This window comes from Rutidosis leptorrhynchoides, chromosome 2 (genome assembly GCF_046630445.1).
Source record: "Rutidosis leptorrhynchoides isolate AG116_Rl617_1_P2 chromosome 2, CSIRO_AGI_Rlap_v1, whole genome shotgun sequence".
NCBI classification, from domain to species: domain Eukaryota; kingdom Viridiplantae; phylum Streptophyta; class Magnoliopsida; order Asterales; family Asteraceae; genus Rutidosis; species Rutidosis leptorrhynchoides.
Window position 1 is genome coordinate 516189399 of NC_092334.1, and position 8116 is coordinate 516197514.

Sequence of the window (8116 nt, forward strand, 5' to 3'; positions counted from 1 at the left end):
AGGTTGGTGAGTTCATTAGTTTATCATAATCATTCATTTTTATCATTTTAATAGACCACAAGAATTTCATTTCCAGTTCTCATAAATATACGTCCCATGCATAGAGATAAAAATCATTCATATGGATTGAACACCTGGTAACCGACATTCACAATATGCATATAAGAATATCCCCATCATTCCGGGATCCTCCTTCGGACATGATATAAATTTCGAAGTACTAAAGCATCCGGTACTTTGGATGGGGCTTGTTGGGCCCAATAGATCTATCTTTAGGATTCGCATCAATTAGGGTGTATGTTCCCTAATTCTTAGATTACCAGACTAAAAAGGGGCATATTCGGTTTAATAATCCAGCCATAGAATGTAGTTTCAGTACTTGTGTCTATTTCGTAAAATATTTATAAAAGCAGCGCATGTATTCTCAGTCCCAAAAATATATATTGCAAAAGCATTTAAAAAGGGAGCAAATGAAACTCACCATACTGTATTTCGTAGTAAAAATACATATAACGTCATTGAACTAGTGCAAGGTTGGCCTCGAATTCATGAACCTAAATTAATTATATATAATTATATGTTGGTCAATATTTGTCTAACAATTAGGTCAGGTCATAGTGTACCACAATCCTAATGCTCGAGACTAATATGCAAAAGTCAACAAAAGTCAATTTGACTCAAAATGATTTCCAAAATTTATACATGATTATAATATATTTTAAATATCGTCGTTTTATATTTTTAAATATTTTTAAAAGATTTATTAGAGTAAATAATATAATTCATTTATTAATAAATAAAATTTTATATTAAAATTTATATAATAAAATATACTTTTATATATATTAAGTAATAAAATTTATAGGGTTCATTTAATATCATAAAGATAATATGATAGGTATTATTAAAGTAATTTATTACACGTAGTAAAATATGTTTGTATTGCATATTTATTTGATAAAATAATATCTATAATGTTAGTAAGTAAAAGTTGTATTATTTTGTAATAATAATTATTATTATAAAAATATCAATATTTATAATTACTAAGATGATATTATGATAAAACGATAATTCTAATTATGATAACATTAATATTTATGATAATTTTTAATATTATCTTTAAAATAATAATTCTATTTAAAATGATAATAAAAATGATATTTTATAGTAACAATGACATTTCTATTAAAATGATAATTTTTGTTAAAATGATATTTTTTGTTAAAATGATAGTTTTGATACTTACGATACTTTTAATAATAATAGTAATGATAAAAATTTTAAGAACGATAATTTTATCTAAATCAATATCTTATAATATTTTAATTTCATCATGATACTCTTACTCATTATTTCCTAATCGTTTCGTTTAATAGCTTTTAATCGTCTTTTATATCGTGTTCATAATAATGATAATAATAGTAATCAAAATAATTAGGTGTTACTAATATTAGTTTTAATTACAATAATACTAATAATGATAATTACTATGACATTATTAACGATAATGATAATATAATAATAATAATAACAATAACCATTTTTAAATAATGATATATATATTAATAATGATAATAATAATAATGATAATAATAATAATAATAATAATAATAATAATAATAATAATAATAATAATAATAATAATTAGATAATAATAATTATTATTATAACTTTAATGATAATAACGATAGTAATAATAATAAAAATAACATTTTTTAATGATAAATCCTTTTATTGATAAAGATAATAATAATAATAATAATAATAATAATAATAAGATAAAACTAGAACGACGATAATAACGACGATAATAATAATCATTTTTGATAATAATACAAAAATTCGATGGACTATAACTTCAAATCCGTTCATCGAAATCATTCGATATCTAAATGAAAAGTTCTTAATTTTTTGCTAGCTTTCCAACGACATGCATATCTTATACCTTATCTCAGTCGCATATATAACTAATTCAGGATTCAATATAACCTAACTAAAGGCAATATCAAAAGTACAAACATGCATAATCCTATATACTCGAGTACTAGTCAGGGATACACTATTAGTATGTAAAAGTTAAATTATGAGTACTCACGTATCAATATTGAGATTCAATATTGCAGGAAAGGTACGTAGACGTAACGGAGATGATAAACACTATATTGACCTCACGAGCATACCCATGAACCATACCCAATCACCTCCATAGCTATAACCCATAATTTCCTTAATCCAATCCCACTCGAAAAACAATTTCGAAATCACTCGGACAGCACTCCGACGTAATATTTTATGTATACTAATAATATCTTGAAAATAATACGGAGTAAATATATATATGTAAATCGATTGAGAGAGTTTAGAGAAAAATATTTTCAAGTTTCTATGAAATAATGAAACCTATTGAATTCTATTTATAATAGATTTTTGAATTATTAAAGTGAATTATTAAAGTATGAATTATTAAAGTGAATTATTAAAGTATGAATTATTAAAGTGAATTATTAAAGTATGAATTATTAAAGTATGAATTATTAAAGTGAATTATTAAAGTATGAATTATTAAAGTGAATTATTAAAGTTAAAGTAAAGTAAAAATAAAGTAAATGTAAGTTTAAGTATAGTAAAAGTATAAAACTATGTACGTATAATACGCGTATAAATATATATAATATTAATTTAAATCGTTATATATATTTAATAAAATAAAATATAAATATCGTTATCTTTATCATACTGGTTAAGTAATGAGTTGTCAAAAGTGGTTCTAGATATTTATAAAAGTTATATACGTTTTAATAATAAAGTTCTTTTTAAACTGAAAACGTTTTTGTACGTTTGAAACTAAATCAAATAAATATAATAATTTTGTTTTCCAAAACCAAATATATTTTTAAGAATCATTTTGTTTAAAGGTTAAAATAATGGAAATCGTTATATCATAAAACGTTTTAGAAAAGTAGAATCATATATATTCATAATAGGTTTCAAGTTTTTAAATTACAGTCTGTTGGTGAAGCATGGGATAAAGTTCAAAGGTTAAATAAACGTATGAAATCATCTTAATGAAAAATGTCGAGTTACTTAACTTGTCGATATCCAACATCTAAGTTAGTTACACTTCACGTTCTTACTTATAAATCACTTTACCATTTTCCGAATGTTGTCAAAAAAGAATAGATTTCTTAAATCACAGTGGACCTCATAACATAGATCCGTAATCATATCACAATGTATCTGATAAATCAATCATTTGATATTATCTTCTAATTCCATCGATAAACATATTGAAACAAATACGTTCATGTAAAGTATTATACTTTTAATACTTTAATAATATTCTCAGTTATAATAAATATACATATATATACATATTTATTTATATATAACGGTTCGTGAATCGTCAAAATTTGGTCGAGGTTATAATGAATGTATGAACACAATTTAAAATTCTTGAGATTTAACTTAACAAACTTAGCTTATCGTGTCGGAATAATATAAAGATAAAGTTTAAATTTGGTTGGAAATTTCCGGGTTGTCACAGATTCCCTGGATCGTAACTTGATTTCTTATCTTTCACCGTTTTTTGCTCTAGTATCTTCGTTTTAGCTCCGTTTCTCTTGATTCTTTTTGCATCATCTTTTTAATTACTTTACCTACAAGTTTAACCGAAAAAGCGATTATTTTGCCGACAAAGCTTTGAATTTTATGCTTTTGGGACTCAATATCGGGGGTAAAAATGTGACTTTTTAGCTGATATCAAATATCCCACACTTAGACTTTGCTTGTCCTCAAGCAAACTTCTAAACTTAAAATAGTGAGGACCTTAATTCGTAGTGATCAAGCTGTTTTTGTTCCGCAAGACGGAAGAGCAGAAACTTAGCTTTTATTCTTTTTGCTATTCTCGAATCTCTTTCCGCAAGCATGAGAGGAGGTTACATAACTAAGGCTATCTCACTCGGGTCACTCATCTCACTAAAGTGTTTAGGGTGTCCTAAAGTTCTAAGAAATGAAGTCACTCTTAGCCAGTCATGCTTACATTCTTTGTCATAGGCTTGGTCAAGACTCAAATCTCCATCACTTATTTGCGAGAATTTTTTTGGTTATCGACTCAGCTTGAATTATGAAGAGATGGGGGTTTGGAAGTTTCTAGAGTACGAAGGGTTTTGATAGATAGGAGTTTCTATTTTGAAAGATTGATTTCGACGATCCTTTTAGCTTTTTTGTCGGGAATTTCTTCGTGAGCATCCTTCTTTTTGACTGCCAGGAGTTCTTTTCTCGAATCTTTACTGGTTCTGCTCCCTTTCTCAGAACCTTTATTCGTAGAGACTTTGCTCTAGTTTATTTTTTTTTATTTATTTTTTTTTTTTGAAAGCATCTTTTGCTTTTCTCTTCGAGGTCTCCTTCTGGCGATCTTCTTTGATAATTGGCTTGGATGCTTGCATTTTTCTCGTGTGACTTTAGAGGTTTTCCCGAAAAAAAATGATTTAGCCGGGATTTATTTATTTGTGAAGCGGATAGAGTAAATAAGCAAAGGTGAAATGGATTTGTGGAGCGAAAATGAAAACGGAGGTATATAGCGGAGATTGCTTTTGTCTTCACGAATAGCTGAGGTTCTAAATTAGTCATCCTCGTCAAAATGTGTGTTTCCGAAATGTAGATCAAGAGCAAGTTCTGATTCCGAGATGTTAACATCGGCGCTCTCAACGGAAATACAGTGAAGCACTAAAAATGAGTGCTTATAAAGCCTTATTTGGGGGGGGGGGGGTGCCTCACAACAATTATAGCAGGTCAAATTACGCCTTTTGTTATGCAATGCTCTATTGAAAAATTGATTTTGATTTTTGCAAAAAGTTTTCAACTTTGTTTTACTCTTTTTGTCTATTTTGTAGCAAAAACTTTTTGATCTTTTATAGAATTTTAACATCCTTAGTGTTTTATAATTCGGAAAGTTTTAAATTTTTTAAAAACTTGAGGATTTTACAAGAATCGCTATGTGAAACATTTGCTATCCCACACTTTAAAACAACATTGTCCTCAATGTCAAGGATACGGAGTATCCCACACTTTTAGTTTTAAAAGAGGCGTTTGTGTTATTAAAAGTTTATGTTGGTGGAGTTGCCAATCCCACACTTAGTTTTTAAAGTGGTATAGTAATTTGCGTATATTCTATTGAAAAGGTGATGAAGACGTAATACCCCCCTATGGTTTCAGGACGTGCAATTGGATGGTGCGCTAACTATGGATTCTTCAATTCTTGTGTTGGCATCATCCTCGTTCAAGGCGTCCTTGCTTCCATTTGCTTCCAGCTCGTACGGTCTCGATCGTCGTTTGTTTTGTGTCGTTTATTCATGCAATTTTTATTCTAAAAGAAACCATACATACTAAAACATAAAGTAGTTATGCCCGAAACCGGGCGTACAGAAATATAAGATAATGTAATGTAGCATCAGTAATAATATTACGAATGTTTCCAAAAGTAAACATGGTTACGGCTGAGGTGGTGGATATGGAGGAGAATAGATCACGCTGGTGCGGGGCCTGGCTGGGTTCCTCAATCTGGACTGACCCTCGCTGGTCATCTCCTCGTCTGTGGCAAACTGGTCTGCCAACTCCTCTGTGTTCATACCCGAGGATATTCTAAACTCTATCTCGTCCGATCTTGCGATTAACCCAGTAAGTGATGATGTGCTCGTGAAAACCATCTGCCATGTCTGCCAACCCATACCTTCCTGCAAATCTCTACCTCTACCCCACTGCTGGTTAACGTCCATACTATCAATACCCTGTGTAATCCCTGCAGTCGTCTATCGGTGCAACGCCTGATCCCATACCGACTCCTGAGCCTCAGTAGACGTGTTAATGTGGTCAGTGTTGAACTTTTCTTCAACAAAACCCCCAGGCCCTGTGGTCTGTGGAGGTGGTGGTGGTGGCGTAGATGTAATAACTATACGCTGCGTGTAGTGATGAGTAGGTGGAGGTGGAGGTCCTGAAAACTGGTGGCTCGGCCCTGCCCCTCTGGGATCACGGTGGGATTATAAGGTTGGGTACTCATGAGGGAAAGGCGGAATGTGGAGCTGTCTGCCTAAATGGTAAGCGAAGTTATCCAGATTCTGAAGAATCGCATGTTGGGCAAACCAACTCTCATGCCCAGGTAAATCCCCCATGTGGTACTGGTATCGGTATGGCGGGTACCGTGGCCGATCACCCTCTCCGACTGATGAGTGCCGGCGGGTGTCAATGGGCCGTCCATGCGCTATGGGATCATCCTCATCCATTGGTTCCTGAGAACCTCGCCGTCTACTACCGTCCCGTGTCCTAGTATCAGGTCTGAATCCCTGAACTCTCACCCCTGGCACCGTCCGATCTTCAAAACCGGGTATCTCTGGGTTCGCCTGAATGATTAACTACTCACCCTCAACACGAATGTAATCCCAGCTGCTCAGCAGTTTATACCCTATTTCCTCTGATACGGCCCCAGTCTTATAGTTAAACCGTTCAACAATTCCTAAAACACGCATGTTCCAAAGCAACCTAGTAACAACGCCCCCTAAAACCGGCACAACTGTTCTTGCCGAATTCTTCTCACTGGTGAGAGCCTGAGCTAGTAGATGTGCCACCTGCATATTTTGGTTATTCATCATGGCGTGCATCAGGCGCATGACTCTGATCGTAACAACACCGCCAAATCTGGCTTTAGGATGGAGGGTTTTGGTGATTAGGTGGTGGAGGATTCGGAGTACGGGGTTGGCGAATTTAGATGCCTTTTTACCCGATTGCCATGGCCCATTATCTGTGGTGTGCTCTTGCCAGAAAGCTTGATGATCCATGTGATTCAAGGTGGTAAGTCCATTCCTGAATATTGGACTGGTGAGCTGCGATGATTTATACAACTCCAAGTGTCTCGCAAACCATGCGAGAGTCAGGTGATACATGTGGTTTTGGTGTCGAAAATGGATACAATCCTGATTATTATAATCTTCCGGATCAACATCCGAATCAAAACTCCAGGTAGCGATAAACTTTGCATATGGCTCGTTGTATGTTGTTACGTTTAACTCAAACAACTGTTTCCATGCCCGGTGCGTTCTACCCTCGGCATGGAAGGTCATGATTCTTCTGAGTTCATCAGCCCAACCACATTGTTCCAATATCGTCCAATTGATGTATTTGTTACCCGCTTTATTTCGGTTGATCCAAACTCTCATAAACGGCTAATTATCATCCGGATTTTCTTACCCGCGAAGATAATGGGGTAACTCGTAATCATTTGGTAAGCGATTAGCCATCTGAAAAAATCAAGTAAAATAGGTTATGCTCCAAAAATTTAGATTTAGAATCCAAAAATGCCTATTTTTCGAAAAAAATTCGAAATGGGGGCTTTAAAAATGGGATTTTCCAAAATCCTGTTATAGTCAAATATAGCCAAAATTACTACAAACAACATTTAAATGAACTATAAACTTACTTTTGAGCAAAATTCAAAGTGTACCCGTGATTTCAATAAATAATGCAAAAAAAAAAAATTATAGACATTTAGTCGTAATAAGAAATTTTGAACCAAAAGTGATGATTTTTAAGCATACAATGATTCTAATGACCATTTTTAATTACCTTAAATATTTTTAATCATCAAACTTGAGTTATAACATGTTAAATTCAAAGATTAGAGCCGTTTGACCGAAAAATATTCAATTTGTTCAAAGCGTACAAAATAAGGAAAATCAAGGATTAAGCTACATTTTCACGAGCAAATCAATGATATCTTCATTTGAACTAGTTTTAAGGCAATCCTAAGTTTTAAAAACGTTTTAACTATAGGAAAAACAGAAGTCCTATTTACGTGTAGTTTGACCAAAATATCAAATTTAAGCAAACAAGCCTACTTTGTTCCAAAATCAGTTTCTAAACATTTCTAATGAATCACTAAGCCTAACTAAGCTAGCAAAACATCAAATTTCCAAAGATTTCACCAAATTCTACCCTAAAACCTCAACTAGTGAGTCGAGAGCCAAAAACTATCCAAAATATCTCAATCAAGCCTAAAAACTAACACAAAGTATTCACATTATCTATCTAAGCATAAAGGAATCCAAAATTGAGTCAAAAACAA